This window comes from Lynx canadensis, chromosome A3 (genome assembly GCF_007474595.2).
Source record: "Lynx canadensis isolate LIC74 chromosome A3, mLynCan4.pri.v2, whole genome shotgun sequence".
NCBI lineage: Eukaryota > Metazoa > Chordata > Mammalia > Carnivora > Felidae > Lynx > Lynx canadensis.
In genome coordinates, this window is record NC_044305.1 from 104,998,257 (window position 1) to 105,016,621 (window position 18,365).

Here is an 18,365-nt window from a genome sequence, read left to right on the forward strand (position 1 = left end):
GGGAATATAAAATGGTACAATTACGTTGGCAAACAGTTCACGGTTTCTTAAAAAGCTAAAAATACCCCCTATCACATGGATAAAGCCATTCTACTCCAAGAGAATGTATGTCTGTACAAAAACTTGTAAACAAATAACCACAGCAACTGTATCTGTAGTAGCCCAAAACTGGAAACAAGTGAAATGTCCAATAACAGATGAGTGAATAAATAAATGGTGGTACATCCACACAATGGACTGCTACTCAACAATAAAAAGGAACAAATCATCAGTGCTGACAGACATACTGTGTTCATGGATTAGAAGACCTAACATTGTTAAGATGTCAATTCCCCTCAAAGTGATTAATGGATTTAACACAATCCCAATCAAAATCCCAGCAGGCTTTTTCTACAAGTTGACAAGCTGATACTAAAATTCAGATGGAAATGCAAACGATCTAGAATATAGCCAGCCAAAAGAACTCTGAAAATGAGAAATCAAAGTTGGAGGGCTAACACTACTTGATTTCAAGTATTAAAAAGCTACCATAATCAAAAGCAGGTTATTGGCAAGAAGAGCAACAAATGGATCAGTGGAACAGAACGGAAAAGCCAGAAACAGAGCCACACATACTCGACCAACTGATTTGACAAAGGCACAAAAGCAGTGCAAACGGAGAAAGTGCAAACCTTTCCCACAAACGGTGCTGGAGCAACCGGATATGCACACGCCCCTTGCCCCACAAAGAAAGGAACTTAGGTATGGATGACTCGCACTACATATAAAAATTAATTGAAAGTGGGTGGTAACTTAAATGTTAAATCTAAAACTATAAAACTTCTACAATACAGGAGAAGACTAAATGACAGCAAAGCATGAAAGTAAAATTGATTCATACTTTCTGGAAGGCTCTTTGGGAACATGTATTACTAAAAACCTTAAAAACTGTATACACATGCTCTCTGAATCATACAAAAAGAAAAAAAAAGACAATCCCCCAAAAAAGGTACATTTATTTACTAGGACAGTCACTGAAGCGTTTTTTCGATTCCTTTTTCTCTGTAAACTACTAAACAATCAAAAATAATTCTACAATGGTACACTCTATTTACAGTTGTGAATTGTGACATATGAATTACCAATATAAGAAAGATGAGCCATCCCATACTATAAAATATAACCTTTTTCAAAGCTTTAAGCCATATGGAAACCAAGGACCAGAAAATTTATAGTCTACCATGGACAAAATGGAAACAAGAATCAATCACAGAGTAGAGGATTACAATAACATTTCTTACAGACATTTTCTGCAGTTTATTTCCCTCTGGGAGCCTTTCACTAATGAGCTTAATAATTTCTCAAAATTTCTTATAATCCTGTCATCCTTTCCTATCCTATTTATAGTCATTTATATGAAAAGATATACAGTCATAAGCAAGTTTTTTAAGTCTTTTCAAATAAGGGGAAATAAAGAAAACATTTCCCCAACTATACAGAGTACTGAGTAATCTGAAAACCACCTCAACAAAGGAAATGGACTTGCGACTTAAACTAGAAAAACACAACAAAGGAGTCAACCATATTACACCTGAAAGGCAAAAAAAAATTATATAAAAACCGGAAATAACATCTTTTATTTTTGCTATCTCTAGAGATGTCTTTCCAGTATCCTAACCTTTAATAATTTTTCGACCAGGTTGAAATTAATTCCTGCCAGGAAGCATAGTTTCACCCACACGCATTTCCAATACTCTTAAATGTAAAAGCAAGTTCGGCCAACCAGCTATTTTTACAACCTTGCCACAAAGACTCACAAGTCCCCACAGAATGAAAATATTCATGCAGCTTTAAAGACTAATGTCAAGAGTGGGAAAAAACACAAGACAAAGCAAGAGATCGTGGAAAAAAAATTGTGCTAAAAAGAATGAATTTATAAAAAATCTTTATTTATGCAACGAAGCTACATAGAACCAAGATATTGTATCAGATGGTGTCCAAAGCTATACTTTATTCCAAGATCTATAAATACTGGCCAACAGAAAGGTTTAATTTGGCTGTGAAGAAATGTAATTTTTCCACTAAACTATGGGCAGTGGGGAGAGGAGATCATGCTCATAAAGTGGTATGATTGGAAAAGTAACCCTTTAATCGAGGTAAGAACTCTAAACTATTCTTATTTAACCTAAGATACAGTTTACCCTCTATCTTTCACTCAAGGGAATTAAAAAAAAATTCAAGAGTTGATCTGATATGCAGTATCAAACACAGTACACGGAAAACACAAAATAAATAAGCTTCTTTCAACATCATATAGCAACCTAGCCCTCAGCAGTTCAAGGTCTTCCACCAGTGAAATATAATACATCCTTTGGAAGTTTAAAACATTAATGCAAATTCCAATGTGGGTTGAAAACAATTGCTGATTAGAGTAAACATGTAATGGTATTTCATCATTCTATTTCTATATCAGAATGACAGCTCATCACATAACATTTCTATTCTACCAAGAATGATTTTGTTCCCCATTCTTTTTTACTAGTTTAAGGACAAAAGTAGGGCAGAAGAAAGTCTTTTCCCTAAAAACAACTTGAAAATACGCATTCTTGGAATTTAAGTACTTCTGCCTTTCCCTCCTCCAAAAAAGACTCAAACTACAAAAACAAGTTTACATCTAAGAAATGTTAAAATTTAATAAATACTAACAGGGGCACCTGGCTGGCTCAGTCAGCAAAGCATATGGCTCTTAATCTTGGGGTTGTGAGTTCGAGCCCCACGCTGGGTGTAGAGATTATTTAAATAAGTAAACTTTTAAAAAATACTGATAATGTTATGCCAAGGGAATTGACGAAGGGCCTTTTAAAGGGTGCAGCATTGAGCCTGGGTGGCTCAGTCGGTTGAGCTTCCAACTTCAGCTCAGGTCATGATCTCACGGTCTCTGAGTTCGATCTCCGCATCGGGCTCTGTGCTGACAGCTCAGAGCCTGGAGCCTGCTTTGCATTCTGTGTCTCCCTCTCTCTCTGACCCTCCCCCATTCATGCTCTGTCTCTCTCTGTCTCAAAAATAAAATAAAACATTAAAAAAAATTTTTAAAGGGTGCAGCACAGGACCTGGGACAATTATTCTGAGCATCAGTTTACAAGGTGTGTAGAGGGGTAGCTCTCTGAGGGAAAGAGGGCACCCGGAGGGCTTCTGAATGACCACAACTTCTCCGTAACTGTAAGCATCTTCATTAGGAAATATGTAAGACATTGTTGCTGTATACTAACCTCTGCCAATAAGTGCTGTACGTATTAAGTAAAATACCTCTTCCAGCTAACTCATAGCTCTTTACCCTGCCCTTGCCCGCTTGTGGATGGTGATGGTGGTGGGGGGTGGATGGTGGTGATGGAGCCGCTGATGGCGGGGGAACAGCAACATGCTCCAGGAAAGATACACGGTGAGGACTCACTGTCCCATACAAGGGAGAGGCCCTAGGCAATGGCAACAACCAGTCTTGTGGGGTTGTGCTTCCCAAACGTGCAAGGGGCACACTGCTGCTCTTCACTGTACACCCACCCACACACTTCTATTCGTCTTATACTTTTTATGACATAATGGGACCTGTGCACTATAGCCCTGAAAGGGGAAACGTTAAGTATGAAAAGAGAAAATGTTTTAAGCCCACCAGCTCTCTATAATGCCTTAAAGTGTTGTTTATTAAACACATAGAATAAAGCCAAGAGCCCTTCTTATATCTTGGATGAAAAAAACAAGATAACAGAGGAAAAGAATAGAGACTATCTGGACTCTAGGTCTAGGATCTGTGTTGTGCCACGATGCCTACTTGGCTCGTAAGGGAAGGAATATGGCCCCTGAAAGCCTTACGATAAATGGGTGAAGGCAGAAGCTGCCATCAAAGATGCCTCTCACCTCAGCTCGGCAACAGAACTGGCCAGATCCAAGAGGATTTTCCTAAGTATTCTCTCCGCCTCTCTGCAAGAAGACTTTCCCATCTATACTGTCCCATTCTTAACCAAAATTGTCATGATACAATTCTCTTTACTCTTTTGTAAAATGTATAGGTGACCAGGGTACTCAAACTTGTGAATGACCATTTCCTAAAAGCATGTGGTATCACTTTAGAAACCCCCCCAACAGCGGTCAGGTGTCCTTCCTAGGTATTTCACCTCTGCCACAGCACTTACTACACCGTGTTAAAACACCACGTGCCTGCGACCCCAGGACAAAAGGCTTTCAGAGCACAGAGTAGTGTCTGGTCACTGTTAATATACCTAGCACCAAGAACAGACACTTGCTCATACAGAGATGCTCAGTGGATTATTTACTGAAGGAGTAAGAACAAGATATTGGAAGGAGCATGGCCCACTAAAAAGAAATGGATTTGGGATTTCCAGTTCTAGTTCTAGAATGTCACTCACTTGCTTGATGTATAATCCTGAATAAGGTATACCAAACACGGCAATAATAATCCTTATCTACCACCATCACGATCATCTATCAAAATGCCACTACAGTAAATATTTGGATTTTCTCAACTTCATTCCTTCCCTTTGGAGAGATCTGAAAGCTTAAAACGAATTCCTAGTTTCCCACACACAAAAAGTTGTGCAAGGAACTGGCATAAAAGATATTGAGAGGCTATGAGCCCAATGAGGCTGTGGTCACCTTCCTGAGACCCTTAGCAGTTAGCCAGGAGCGGCTGAAAAAGTGAAGCTTTGATGCAGCAACGTCCATTCTCAGGTGTCATGAAAGGAGTGAGCGTCAACAGCTTCTGGATATGACCTCTACAATCTTGGACTGAGGCTTCAGGTGACCACTGCCAACTTCCACTTTCCTGGCTCTGCAGGACAACTGAAAAAGCATGCTGCCAGCTTAGCTGCAGGGAAAGCTTCAGAGGGAGCAGCTTCCCATATGGGTCAGTTCTCTGAACTGTTACGGGAGTCCTCCTGGGGCCGAGCCTAGGATATGACCTTCAGTCTTTCCATTATTTCATAAGCACCTAATTCCCAGTAATAGATCATAAGTAGGCTGGTTTCTGTTTCTCTCAAATGATTCCGACTGATATAAAAAGCACTGTTTTCTGCATACCTCATGATTTGCCAGGTACTTTATTCATTGTATTCCACATAACTCTCAAGACAAGGAGGGTAGGTAACAAGGTAGAAAGTATTAGTAAGCCCCTTGTAAAGAGGAAGACACTAAGGCTCAAAATGATTGATTAATCTGCCCAAGGCACATGACAAAATCAACATTAATATCCATGTCTGGCTCCAAAACTTGTTTTTCTACACAGCCAAATTGGACAAACATAAAATGGGGTATAGCCATATTTACCTTCTCCAAAGTAAATTTAAAAAAGGAGATAAATAAAACAGAAAAGCAGCAATCAGAGGACAGAATATTGGTCTGTCTAGGTAACCTTGGGTCAAGGACGTAGCCACAAAGTACAGTTTGAACAGATTACGTATAATAAGGTCCTTCCAGGTCTAAAATTCTATAGTTTGAAATGCAAAATGAAAACATACTTTGAGCAATTCTAAATACAGGCTACACGCGCGCGCGCACACACACACACACACACACACACAAGCACTAATAGAAACACAGGTGGCAATAGGAAGCTACAGAATTCAGTGTGTTATTACTATACCTCAATGCTCAATGAAACAATTTAAAAAGTAATCTGTGGAAAATTTTAGATTAGCTACTGACTACAAAAATTATTTTCATTCAATTAGTCATATGAAAATACAAAACAGGAGTCTACAAATTAAGTTGAAGCTAACACAAACCTTTAAAGAAGCTTAACAAAATCTAATTATTGGAATGCCTCAATAATCAATAAACAATGTGACATCAATTTTAAAGTATTAATAAAGTACTAGCTTTGTTTAGGGGCAGCTGGGTGGCTCAGTCAGTTGAGCATCCAACTCCTGATTTTAGCTCAGATCATAATCTCACGGTTGGCGAGTTCAAGCCCCGAGTCAGGCCCCACGATGGGTAAGGAGCCTGTCTGGGACTCTCTCTCTCTCTGCCCCTTCCCTGCTTGTAATTGAATGCGCACTCCCTCTCTCTCAAAATAAATAAATAAACTTTTTTTTTTTTTAAAAAGGGAAGTTTAAAAAGATAATAGCAGCCATTAACATTCAAAGTAACAGATCAATAAGAAAATGTGTATCATAAAACATAATTAACTTGTCAAATAAGAAGCCTCGGTAATATTTACAGTTGATAATAATCTGGTTAATGAGACACAAACTTGCCATAACTTGCTAATTATAAAATGTCATTCCCCAAAATAAAAACATTTTAAACAGCAAGAGAAAAATGTCCTTATAAATGAACATTTATTACTTTTAATGCTGTAACAAAAAATAGATTTTTGTGCCAACTCCAATCAACTGGTAGTAGCTGCTTGGAAAGGACTGAGAAGGGTCTCCAGGGGCAGAGTTAGGGCTCGGTGTCTCAGATTTGCCATATTTGGCCCTGGACTCCAAAAAGGAGAATGTCAGGCTGACATCAACGTACCTACACACGTAACAGACTAGACTAAGAAGCAACAGACCTATGCGCTATACTCTCATAATGTCAAACTTCCTAAGAAAATACAACAGACATCTAGAATTCGAATATGTTTAGCCTTATCCCTGCTAATAAAATTTGTGGTCAAAGTACAAAAACTGGAATGAAGAAAAAGTTCTTCAAATGCCAGGGTAATTTCTTTTCTTTTTTAATGTTTATTTTTGAGAAAGAGAGAGAGAGAGAGAGAGAGAGAGAGAGAGAGAGAGAACGAACATGGGGGAGGGGCGGAGAAAGAGGGAGACACAGAATCCAAAGCAGGCTCTAGGTTCAGAGCTTGTCAGCCCAGAGCCTAATGTGGGGCTAGAACCCATGAACCATGAGGTCATGACCTGAGCCAAAGTCAAACGCTTACCCGACTGAGCCCCCAGGTACCCCATCTTTTTTTTTTCTTTTCCTTAAGTTTATCTACTTACTTTGAGAGAGGGTGTGATAGGTGTCGGGGAGGGACAGAGAGGGAAACAGAGGGAATCCCAAGCAGGCTCTGCACTGCCAGCACAGAACCCACTAACCTGAGATCATGACCTGAACCGAAGTAGGACACTCAACCGACTGAGCCACCCAGGCACCCAGCCAGGGTAACTTTCTATTGTATTTTCCCTTCTCTCTTTAGTATTCCTCTTCCGAGCACAGCTGGCTCTTGAACATCATGGGCTTGATGTGCAGGGGTCCACTTATAAGTGGATTTGTTTCAATAAAAACAGCATATAAATGTAATTTCTGTTCCTTATGATACACTTAATACATTTTTTTTCTCTAGCTTACTTTATTGTAAGGAGACAACATACAATACGGATAGCATACAAAATGTTAATTGACTGTTTATGTTATCAGTAAACCTTCCAGTCAACAATAGGCTATTAGTAGTTGAGTTTTTGGAGAGTCAAAAGTTATATACGGACATTTTACTGTGCAAAGGATTGGCACCCCACACCCCTGCACAACTCAAGAGTCAACTCTACTACAAATTCGACAAATGGGCTGAACGAATCACGAAATAGACACAGCTGCTAATGAAATAAGTCACCAAAGTATTATATCACAGAATTCTCCAAATAAGCCACACAAAAGGGCTAAGAAATAAAAGAATGACACCAAGTGAACAGAAATCACCAACTTCTGTTACTAGGAATTCCATAAAGAGAACAGAGAGAACAGAAGGACAACACAGGGACACCTGGGTGGCTTAGTCGGTCAAGTGTCCGACTTTGACTCTGGTCGTGATCTCATGGTTCGTGAGTTCAAGCACCGCATCAGACTCTCTGCTGACAGCGCAGAGCCTGCTTCAGATCCTCTGTCTCCCTCTCTCTCTGCCCCTACCCTGCTTGCGCTCTCTCTCTCAAAAATAAAAATTTTAAGGGGCGCCTGGGTGGCTCAGTAGGTTAAGCGTCTGACTTCAGCTCAGGTCATGATCTCGTGGTTCATGAGTTCAAGCCCCACATCGGGCTCTGCGCTGACAGCTCAGAGCCTGGAGCCTGCTTCAGATTCTGTCTCCGTCTCTCTCTGCCCCTTCCCCACTCATGCTCTTTCTCAAATATAAATAAAACATTAAAAAAAATTAAAGTTTTAAAAATAATAAAATTACTAAAATAAATAAAGAACAACACAGAAACAGTAATCTTAGATGAAAACACTCCTGAGCTGAAAACAAAATAAAGGTCCTCCCTCACTTCAACATATTTACCAAAAATAAACAAAATGGTTACTGAAATAAGTCCAACATGTAGACATAGTCTGGTAAAATTTCAGAACACCAATTCTAAAGGAGAAAAGCTTCCAGGGGACAAAACATGTTACCTACAAAAGAGTGAGAATCAGACTGACATCAGACTTCTTATCAACAACACTGAATTCCAGAAGACAATGAGGCAATTGCTCCAAAGTTCTGAGAGGAAACTGTTTTGAACCTAGAATTCTATAAAAAGCCAAACTAGCATTCAAGTGTGATGGTAAAATAGAGACATTTTAAGGCAGGCAAAGATTTAGAAAGTTCACCACCCACAGACGCTTGCTGAAAAAAACTTTGATAGCGACACATTTCAGCAAAGCAAAACACAAATGTAATTCAAAAATAAAGATAACTTGGACACAAGAAACGGTAGCAAGAGAACAAATGAGTAAAACGAAGATATAAACCTTAAAAAGCAGCTATGTAATGTAAGATGGACTTATATGTAATAAGTACTGAGAACAGTGTCTGGTACGATGTGCTGTTATTAAGTCATCACTACTTAACTCTAAAATTCCGGAACAAAATGCTGTATAACGTCAACATTGGAAGGTAGAGGACAAGGAAGACAATGTACGCTCAATGTTTTTCCTTATTCTAAGGGGAGAATAACTGGTGGGAAAATATAGGGTTAACCGCGTCCGTTTAAATGTAAGGATATGTTTTTTTCCTTTATTGACTTAAAGATTTTCCCATTACAAATTATTTTAACAAAACTTAATAGAAAACAGGCTTAAACAGAAAAGGAAATATAAGGTGGCCTCTATAAAAAAGCCACGCTATTGTAAGAAATGTAAAATAAAACTATACCAAGGTATCATTTTTTTTTTACCCATTAGATTAGTAAGGATCAAAAGCCTGATAGTAGGAGCGCCTGGATGGCTCAGTCGGTTGGGCATACGACTCTTGGTTTCAGCTCAGGTCATGATCTCACAGTTCGTGTTTGAGCCCCACATTGGGCTCTGCGCTGACAGTGCGGAGCCTGCCTGGGATTCTATCTCTCCCTCTCTCTCTGCCCCTCCTCCCCCCCCAAAAGTAAATAAATAAACTTAAAAAAAAGGCCTGATAGTAAACGTATTGGAAAGGGATTAGGCACTCATTCACTGATGGTAGGTATAAACTGGTACCCTGAGGCAGGCAATTTGGCAATGTTTATCAAAATTACAATGTACAACCTTGAGACCCCACAATTGTGATTCTAGGAATCTATCCTAAATATAGATACTCTGTTCATACATGCACTAAATGATATGCACTCTGCAGAATTGTGGAACAGTAAAGGATGATAAACCCAGTCCTCCACCAGTATATAGGGGTCAAATTATAGTACAAACTGTGGAATACAATGCAGTCAGTAAAAGAAAGTAATAATATGGAAGGATCTCCAAGATAAATGAGAAAAAAAGCAAGGGCCAGGAAAAGTAATACAGTGCATCAGAAGTCTTCAAAAGGTGAACTTGAACCCCTCTGTGAGTACATGAAGACATTCCATGGGACACAGCAACACAGGTTTAAGGAAGCTGATTTTTTTTTTAAGTGATGAAGATTTTTTTTAAGTTTATTTATTTTGAGAAAGAACGTGTGCACAAGCAGGGGAGGGGCAGAGACAGAGTTAGAGAATCCCAAGCAGACTCCCCACAGCCAGCACACGTCCCAACACAGGGATCCAACCCATGAACTATGATATCATGACCCGAACCAAAATCAAGAGTCAGTTAGATACTTAACCAACTCTACCCATGCAACCTGATATTTTTAATAAGCTATAGGCCCAATGTGGGGCTTGAACTCATGACCCTGAGATCAAGAGTCACATGCTCTACCAACTGAGCCAACCAGGCACCCCCCTAAAGAGATCAATTTTTATTTTTATTTTTAGGAGATCAATTTTCATTTACTTTTTAAAATGTTTATTGATTTTGAGAGAGAGCGGGCCTGCATGCATGCAAGCAGGGGGAGGATCAGAGAGACAGCACAAGAGAGGATCCCAAGCAGTCTCCACACTGTCAGTGCAGAGCCTGACAAAGGGCTCAGTCTCACAAAAAACTGACTGAGCCACCCAGGCGCCTCCAGGAGACCAATTTTTAGATCAACTTCCTCAGATACTAGTTCCTGTTCTGCCTGAGAACTAGCACAAGGTAGAGGCATCTGGCTGACCCTTCTTTTCTCATTTCCACGACCCTCTTATCTCTCTACCACCTTCAACCTTACACTGAAACACAACCCCGGAGAGTAAAAACCAAACAAACACACAATTTAACCTCTAAGAAGCCACTTTAACCAAAACATCAGAAACACACACAGTGGGTTTTGTGTCTTATACATATTTCAGTTACAAAAGAAGTGTGGTATTAGCATTGGGGTATTTGGGTATTGGGATGTTATGGATTCAGAAATATTTAAGACTATGGCATTTCATGTCTCCCTACCAAATTGATAATGAACAATTTCCATTTAAAGACTTCACTTTTGGGGGCGCCTGAGTGGCTTGGTCAGTTAAGCATCTGACTCTTGATTTCTCCACACTGGGTATGGAGCCTGCTTGAGATTCTCTCTCTCCCTCTGTCCCTCCCCAACTGAATGGTGGTCAAAAAATACCATCACCCCAGGGCACCTAGGTGCCTCAGTAGGTTAAGCATCCAACTCTTGATCTCAGCTCAGGTTATAATCTCATGGCCATTAGCTCGAGCTCTGCATCGGGTTCTGCACTGACATCGTGGAGCCTGCTGGGAATTATCTCTTGCTCTCTCTCTCTCTCTCTCTGCCCTTCCCACTCTAGTGCTCTCTCTCAAAATAAATACACTTCAAAAAGATGGGGTGCCTAGGTGGCTCAGTCGGTTAAGCATCTAACTTTGGCTCAGGTCATAACCTCACAGTTCGTGGGTTTGAGCCCCGCACTGGGCTCTGTGATGACAGCTCAGAGCCTAGAGCCTGCTTCGGATTCTGTGTGTCCCCCTCTCTCTGGCTTTCTCCCGCTCACTCTCTCTCTCTCTCTCTCTCTCTCTCTCAAAAATAAATAAACATTAAAAAAAATTTTTTTAAATAACATGTCCGCTATACTTCACTACAAAATAATTTAAGACATTAAAAAAAAAAAATCACACCTGAGAAAACAGTCCCAAGAAAACAAAACAAAACAAAAAAACAGGTGCCAGGCTAGCTCAGTCAGTAGAGCATCAACTCTTAATCCCAGGGTCTCTTAATCCCACGGTTCTGAGTTCAAGCCCCATGTTGGTTATAGAGCCTATTTAAAAACAAACAAAAAAGAAAAGAAAGAAAAGAAGAAAACAAGGAGTGTAAAAACTAACAAGACCATCACAGCAAGACTCCAAGCATTCTCAAAAGTCTATCTTAGAAATCAGAAGGAAATGGCTGCCTTGGATATGCATAGTACTCACTAAAACCGCAAAAAAGAGACTCCAAAAAAGTCAGTGTGATTTAGCTGCCTAGTTTGTCAATGAAGACTGGCTTGACCATTAAGGTTTACTGGTGATCATTTTCCAGGATTGAATAAATGAAATCTGTAGTTCCAACAATCTGATGAAAATATATTTAATAAATATCAATTTACATATATTTAAAATTTTTTTTTCAACGTTTATTTATTTTTGGGACAGAGAGAGGCAGAGCATGAACGGGGGAGGGGCAGAGAGAGAGGGAGACACAGAATCGGAAACAGGCTCCAGGCTCTGAGCCATCAGCCCAGAGCCTGACGCGGGGCTCGAACTCACGGACTGCGAGATCCTGACCTGGCTGAAGTCGGACGCTTAACCGACTGCGCCACCCAGGCGCCCCCTCAATTTACATATATTTAAATATATTTTAAGTATATACATAAAATTCATAATCTTCCCAGACATAAATTTAAAATGTAAAGGTTTATTTATTTATTATTGGTTTTTTTTTAATGTTTATTTATTTATTTTTGAGAGAGAGCACATGAGTAGGGGAGGGGCAGAGAGGGAGAGAGAGAATCCCAAGCAGGCTCCATGCTGTCATCACAGAGACCAACATGGGGCTCGATTTCACAAACTCCAGGATCATGATCTGAGCCGAAATCAAGAATCAAGACACTTAACCAACTGAGCCAGCCAGGCACCCCTAAAATGTAAATGTGTATTTAAATGAACATTATTTCAACTTCCTCCAACATTTCTGAATATATTAGTTTAAATAAGGTCCTGGGGGGCCTGGGTGGGCAGCTAAGGTCTGACTTCAGCTCAGTTCATGATCTCACCGTCCTTAAGTTTGAGCCTCTCACTGGGTTCTGTGCTGACAGCTCAGAGCCTGAAGCTTGCTTCGGATTCTGTGTCTCCCTCTCTCTCTGCCCCTCCCCTGCTGGCTCTCTAGCTCTTAAAAATAAACATTTTTTAAAAACTTAAATGAGGTCCCTATGATGGTTAATTTTGTGTCTCAAATTGGCTAGGCTAACCATTGCTCTCATTCGAAATATAATCTAGGTGTTGCTCCCAAAATATCTGGTAGATGTGATTAACATCAGCTGAATCTAAGCAAAAGAGAGTGTCCTCAATAATCTGGGTGGGCCTCATCTAAACAGGTGAAAGTCCTCATGAGCAAAACTGTATTGCTCTGAGGAAGAGATTCCACCAACCAGCCTACCAGTCAGGATTTCCAGCCTCTACAATCATATAAGCCAATTACTTGCAATAAATCTATTTATGATTTACATAACCAGTTGGAAATAATATAGGTGTGTGTAAGTACACAGGAGGTATATATGCGTGTGTGTATGTGTATATGTATACGTATAAAATCTACAACTGGTTCTGTTTCTCTGTATATATACGTATAAAACCTACAACTGATACAATTTCCAATAGATAAAAGAGTAAGAAGTACAATTAACAGTCATTTGTTAGGTGTTGTTGGTGTTACTGTGCTTCTCAGAAAATGAGACCACGAAGGACTCTAATCACTGGTTAATAAACCTCTTCCAAGTCTGGTGGTTTCAAATTCTCTTCTTTCAGCAAAACTGAAGGAGGACCTAATTGAATTGTCAGCTACTAAACCATTATTAAAAATCACTTTTGATGAAAATCTGCTACATGATTTTTCACATACAACTCAGAAGAACCAAGAAAGAGACACTTGTAAGCTCTGAGGGCAGAGATTTCTGTTGCTTTGTTCACTGCTTATCCCTGGAGCTTAGAAGGGTCCAGAACATAGTAGGAGCTCAAAGTACATTCGAAAAATGAATAAATGAGCAAAACTCCACCATTCTCATCTAATAACTTAAATGAAAACATTTTGTCAAAAGCTACGTCTATAAACCCAAAAATCACAAAGAGAAAATGCCAAACCCTGTCTCATTCTAGCAATGAGTTACATTTACACAAGCATTCATTAACTAATTGGGAGTGAGAGGAAACCCCATCTATCTTGTTAAGAGATGATTTCCGGTAAAAATGTATTTTTATGTGTAATAATTATCATATTTTTAATAATACTAGTACTATAATAAATCCAAAAGAAATTTTTAAGACTCTGAGCCTTATGAACGCAGGAAATATAAATGTTTTTAATTTTTATTTATATATTTTGTTGCAGAGAAGGATATGATGATGATAAAACTTTCATGCGTAAAATACATTAGGCTAAAATTCTGTGGCAAAAACACAATGGAAAGGAGCTCAAGGAAAAAAAAGGATCACATAAAATTTCAAACTGTTAGAATAGAACTGGTTCTCCCTATTTTTAACCTGTGATGGTGGGCAAATTGTTACATTCTTTCTTTTCCACTGGAATACTTTATTTATTGTTTATTTTTTTAGAGTAAGTGAGTGAGACAGAGAGAGAGACAGAGAGAGAGAGAGAGAGAGAGAGAGAGAGACAGGGAGGGGCAGAGAAGGATCCAAAGCAGGCTCCACACTGACAGCACAGAGCTCAATGTGGGGCTCACACTCAGGAACCGCAAGATCATGACCTTAGCAGAAGTCAGTCGCTTAACTAACTGAGCCACCCAGGTGCCCCTCCACCAGAATACTTTAAAGTGTGATATAACAATTTATTTTTAAACATCACTGTTTACAACATACGAAATATTACATCTTTGCGACTATTTTAAGTAAGCTCTACACCCATCATGGGGCTTGAACTCACAACCCTGAGATCAAGAGTCACATGCTCTACTGAGCCACTGAGCCAGCCAGACTCCTCCACAACTATTTTAAGCTTTAGATATCAACTTTGTATTTTTTTCATTTTTTTTTTATTTGAATAAAATTGGCACACAATGCTACATTAGTTTCAGGTGTACAATACAGTGATTTGACAAGTTTTACATTAGGCTGTGTTCACCACAAATGTAGTTATCATCCATCACCATACAACCAATTACAATATCACTGACTATATTCCTTCTGCTGTCTTTTATTCCCATGATGTATTCATTCCATAACTGGAAGCCTGCATCTCCCACTCCCCTTCACTAATTTTACTCATCTCTCCACCCCCACCCACTTCTGACAACCATCAGTTTTTTCCTCTATATTTATAGCTCTGGTTCTGCTTTTTGTTTGTTTATTCCTTTGTTTTTAAGATTCCCATATGAGTGAAATCACATGGTATTTGTCTTTAACATTTCACTTAGCATAATACTCACTACTCCATCCATGTCATCACAAATGGCATGATCTCATCCTTTTTTAAGGCTGCATAATATTCCTATGTGTGCGTGGGGGGTGTGTGCGCGCGCATGTATTGTGTGTTATGTGTGTTCATCTTCCTTATCCATCCATCATTGGGATACTGGGTTACTTCCATATCTTGGCTACCATAAATAATGCTACAATAAACATTGGGGTGCATATATCTTTTTGAATTAGTGTTTTTGCTTTCCTTGGGGACGTAGGCAGTATTACTGGATTATATGGTATTTCTATTTTTAAATTTTTAAGGAATCTCCATACTGTTTTTCACAGTGGCTGTACCACTTTACATTCCCACCAACAGTATACAACAATTATATGTCAACTTTACAGGGACACCTGCATGAGTCTGTCAGTTGGGCATCCAACTCTTGATTTTGGCTCAGGCACGATCTCAGTTTGTGAGTTCGAGCCCGTCAGGCTCTGCGCTGCAGAGACTGCGTGGGACTCTCTCACTCTCTCTCTCTCCTTCTGTTCCTCTTTCTCTACCTCTCTCTCTCGAAATAAATAAACTTAAAAAAAAAAAGATGTCAACTTTACAGTGTATAGGAGAGTAAAGGTTTTTTTAAATAATTAAGGGTAATAATTTTGAGAGCAAAAAACATAAAAACCACTATACTGTGCCATCATTTTTGTTTAAAAAAAAAAAAGGTTGGGAAAATGCATGTATACACATATATACTATTTCCTTCTATATACATTGACTTTTCTCTAGAAAAGACACCGGAAACTAGTAACAGTGATGATCTGTGGGGGAGATTTAGGGCTTTGGAGACTTGATGTGGGGAGTTTTTACACTATACTTTGGTACCCTTTAAATGTTAGCCCATATTCAAATATTACCTTTCAAAAAACAAATTTTTAACAAGTAAAATAAATAAAACGTGAAGAAACAAAAAAAAATGTGAAGGCAAGTATTACAAGACTACAAATAGGATGAATGCTTTCCTAAAAAGAAGAAAATCTGATAAAACCAATACAAGGAAAGGAAGGAGGGAGAAAACACACACAGGAGTTAAAATAAAATATGATTAAATACAAAAGAATTAAATATCCTTACTGAAGTTAGAGACCCTCGGAATGGGTTTAAGGAGACCAAAAAATGAAAACAAAATTAATCCAGCTATAAGTGGATTAAAGAGATATGACACTCCAGATTAAAAATAAAAGGATTAAAAAATGTATAAAGTAGGGTGTCTCAGTCAGTTAAGTGTTGGACTCTTGACTTCAGCTCAGGTCATGATCTCACATTTGTGGGATTGAGCCTCCCATCAGGTTCCGTGCTGACAGTGCGAAGTCACTTGGGACTCTCTGTCCCTCTCTCTCTGTGGGGCTCGAACCCCACAAACCACCAGATCATGACCCGAGCCAAAGTCAGATGCTCAACCAACTGAGCCACCCAGGTGCCCTGGGTAGGCATAGAGATTACTTTAAAAAATAATAAATTACCTCGATTTTTTTTAAAAAAAGGATTTACTAGAAAACACGAAAGAAAACGAACAAATCCGACTTTTTCCCTCTCCATTCTTTGTTTTCTTCCCAGTGTATGATGGCATCACTTTGCCAAGGTCCATATAAAGTTCTATCAGTCTTATAGATATATTTGGGAGAAATTTAAACATTTACAACATTGAATACTATTTTCAAGAACAAGCTACTGAATTTACAACTTCTACATTTTCCCGTTTCATTAATTGTTGCTTTTATATTTAATAATTCCTTCCCTCTTTTGGATTTTCTTTTTCTCTTCTATCTCAATGCCTGGCTTTAATAATTACTTCCAGTCATTTTTTTCAAGGTGTGCTTTCAGTCTTCACATTTTCTTTCTTTCTTTCTTTCTTTCTTTCTTTCTTTCTTTCTTTCTTTCTTTCAATTTATTAATTTTGAGAAAGAGAGTGAGCAGAGGAGGGAGAGAGGGATGGGGAGAGACAGAGAGAGACAGAGACAGAGAGAGAGACAAAATCCCAAGCAGGCTCCATACTGTCAGCGCAGAGCTGGAAGCAGGGCTCGATCCCACAAACCATGGAATCATGACCAAAGCCAGAATCAGGGTCAGACCGTTAACCAAGTGAGTCACCCAGGCACCCCTGAAGTCTTTAATTTCTTTGGAGTGTCACTCTGACCTCATCCTACAGGTTTTTAAGATATAGTACTTTCATTGTCATTCATCTTGGAATCACTTGCTACTGAAGATTTTATTTCTCCTTTAGCACAAAAGTTGGCTATAAGCATGTTTTTTAAATTTCTAAATTGGATACTCACATGGCTTGTTATCCTTTTATTGTTGTTTACTTCATTGCCTTGTAGACAGAATGTTACTTGTGCATTCCTATTTTTGGTATTTGTTAAAAGGTTTTCTTTGGGGGGCGCCTGGGTGGCGCAGTCGGTTAAGCGTCCGACTTCAGCCAGGTCACGATCTCGCGGTCCGTGAGTTCGAGCCCCGCGTCGGGCTCTGGGCTGATGGCTCAGAGCCTGGAGCCTGTTTCCGATTCTGTGTCTCCCTCTCTCTCTGCCCCTCCCCCGTTCATGCTCTGTCTCTCTCTGTCCCAAAAATAAATAAACGTTGAAAAAAAAAATTTAAAAAAAAAAAAAAAAAAGGTTTTCTTTGGGCCTCATTTATAGATGAATGTTATGAATAACAGTCTGTCTTTTAACAGGAGAATTTATCCCACTCACATTTTTTGTCATTTGATATGTGTGGCCTCATTTTGGCCATCTTGTATTTATTTACCTTATTGTCCTTTATCCATCTTCTCTTGAGTTGGGGTCTATTTGGGACCATTCTAAATTCATCTATTAATCTAGTAACACAAGTGAAGTAAAATCAATGTATTTTTCCATTGCTTATCCTTAAATCAAGATATAGTGAATATAGTAATCTATTATTCAACATAACTGAGGGGCACCTAGGTGGCTCAGTTGGTTGGTTGAGCGTCTGACTTTGGCTCATGTCATGATCTTGTGTCTTGGCTCATGGGTTCAAGCCCCATGTTGGGCTTTGCACTGACAGCGTGGAGCCTGCTTTGGATTCTGTGTCTGCCCCTCTCTCTGCTCCTCCCCTGCTCCTGGTGTGCTCCCTCTCATCTCTCTCTCAAAAATAAACATTAAAGGGGCGCCTGGGTGGCTCAGTTGGTTAGGCATCCAACTTCGGCTCGGGTCATGATCTCATGGTTTGTGAGTTAGAGCCCCGCGTTGGGCTCTGTGCTGATGGCTCAGAGCCTGGAGCCTGCTTTGGATTCTGTGTCTCTCTCTCGGCTCCTAACCCGCTCATGCTCTGTCTCTCTCTCAAAAACAAATAAACATTTAAATAAATAAATAAATAAACATTAAAGAAAAGAAAGAAAAAGAAACAGGGGCAACTGGATGGTTCAGTCAGTTAAGCATTCGGACTTCAGCTCAGGTCATGA

General features: G+C 39.3%; 1 protein-coding gene and 1 non-coding gene across 5 annotated transcripts in view; both read right to left on the minus strand.

Annotated features, from left to right (window-relative positions):
- Positions 1 to 18,365, minus strand: part of MTA3 (metastasis associated 1 family member 3) — a 180,785-nt gene that overhangs the window by 135,226 nt on the left and 27,194 nt on the right. The window lies entirely within an intron of this gene.
- TRNAK-CUU lies at positions 10,059 to 10,131 on the minus strand. Its single transcript has one exon. It is a non-coding gene; the product is annotated as a tRNA-Lys (tRNA).